This window comes from Rana temporaria, chromosome 3 (genome assembly GCF_905171775.1).
Source record: "Rana temporaria chromosome 3, aRanTem1.1, whole genome shotgun sequence".
NCBI lineage: Eukaryota > Metazoa > Chordata > Amphibia > Anura > Ranidae > Rana > Rana temporaria.
In genome coordinates this window covers 3,929,877-3,932,044 of record NC_053491.1, presented here as the reverse complement: position 1 = coordinate 3,932,044, position 2,168 = coordinate 3,929,877, and the positions used below count along the sequence as shown (strand labels likewise).

Sequence of the window (2,168 nt, the reverse complement as noted above, 5' to 3'; positions counted from 1 at the left end):
GGGATCACATGACTCCTATGGTAGGTTCATAGTGATCTCTGATCAGGACATAGATAGGAAGGGATCACATGACTCCTATGGTAGGTTCATAGTGATCTCCGATCAGGACATAGGAAGGGATCACATGACCCCTATGGTAGGTTCATAGTGATCTCCGATCAGGACATAGATAGGAAGGGATCACATGACTCCTATGGTAGGTTCATAGTGATCTCCGATCAGGACATAGATAGGAAGGGATCACATGACTCCTATGGTAGGTTCATAGTGATCTCCGATCAGGACATAGATAGGAAGGGATCACATGACTCCTATGGTTACAGCATTTTTCACACCTGAATAAATCTTTTGCACAGTACTATAGAGAGAACATTGTATATACAGATATAATGGGAAAGGGGGAGGGGTGACACTTACCAGGTGAGGCAGCCATCTTGTGAGATTTAGTTGGCCGGGAATCGAACCCGAGTCTTCTGCTTGAAAAGCAGCTGTGCTTACCACTGCACCACCAACCGTAGAGTGGGAGGAAACCGGAGTACCCGGAGGAAACCCACGCAAGCACAGGGAGAATACGCAAACTCCATGCAGACAGTGTCCTGGTCAGGATATGAACCAAGGACCCCAGTGCTGCAAGGCAGAAGTGCTAACCACTAAGCCTCTGTGTTGCCCATATGAGGCCTCTGTTTTCTGAGGCCCGCCCCCGCTGAGCGGGGTAAATCAGTGATCTCCACTCAAAGCTCTTAGGAGGAGAAGCAGCCATCTTGGGCCACTGAATGGAGCCATTTAACCTACCAGCATGTCTTTGGGCTGTAGGAGGAAACCCACACAAGCACAGGGAGAACATGCAGACTCCATGCAGACAGTCAGGGCCGCCATCAGGGGGGTACAGGCATTACACCTGTAAGGGGCCCGGAGGTCCCCAGGGGCCTGGATGGCAACCCCCTTTAAAAAAAAAAAAAAAAATGTTTTTTTTTTGTTTTTTTTTAGGGCCAATTTTTTTTTTTAGAGGTCCGGAGGTCCCCAGGGCCCGGAGGCCCCGGATGGCAACCCCCCTTTTTTTATTTATTTTTTATTAAAAAAAATATTTTTATTTTTTAATAAAGAGCCATTTTTTTTTTTAGAGGTCTGGAGGTCCCCATATATATATATTATTATTATTATTATTAAAGGGCCCAGAGGTACCCAGGGCCCCGGATGGCAACCCCCCTTTTTTTATTTATTTTTTATTAAAAAAAATATTTTTATTTTTTAATAAAGAGCCATTTTTTTTTTTAGAGGTCTGGAGGTCCCCATATATATATATTATTATTATTATTATTATTATTAAAGGGCCCAGAGGTACCCAGGGCCCCGGATGGCAACCCCCCTTTTTTTCTAAAAAAAATTATATTTTTTTTATATATATTTTTTTGTCTATATATATATTTTTTTGTCTACATATATATATATATATATATATATATATATATATTATTAAAGGGCTCAGAGGTCCCCAGGGCCCCATGTGTGGCAAACCCCCCCCCCCTTTTTATATATATATATATATATATATATATATATATATATATATATATATATTTTTATTATTAAAGGGCCCTGAGGTCCCCAGGGCCCTGGATGGCAACCCCCCTTTTTTCATAAATGTTTATTTTTAATTATATATATATATATATTTTTTTATTATTATTATTATTATTATTATTATTATTATTATATATTATTATTAAAGGGCCCAGAGGTTTCTTTTTTTCATTTTTATTAAAGGGCCCAGAGGTCCTGGATGGCAACCCCCCTTTTTTGCAATTTCTTTTTATATATATATATATATATATATATATATATATATATATATATATATATATACACATATACACACACACACACGCATACATTTATATATATATATATATATATATATATATTATTAAAGGGCCCAGAGGTCCCCAGGGCCCCAGATGGCAACCCCCTTTTAAAAAAAATATATATATATTTTTTATATATATTTTTTATTTTTATTAAAGGGCCCAGAGGACCCCAGGGCCCCGGATGGCTACCCCCCTTTTTTTATATATTTTTTTCTTTTTTTCTTTGTGTAAAGGCCCCCCCGCTTCTCAATCCGCGGCAGCCCCCCCCCCCCGCTTCTCAATTTAAGGCGGCAGCACCCCCCC

The 2,168-nt window shown here is 39.3% G+C and overlaps 1 non-coding gene across 1 annotated transcript; it reads right to left on the bottom strand.

Moving 5' to 3' along the window:
* Positions 1-443: 443 nt before the first annotated feature.
* TRNAE-UUC lies at positions 444-515 on the bottom strand. Its single transcript has one exon. It is a non-coding gene; the product is annotated as a tRNA-Glu (tRNA).
* Between the last annotated feature and the right edge of the window lie 1,653 nt (positions 516-2,168).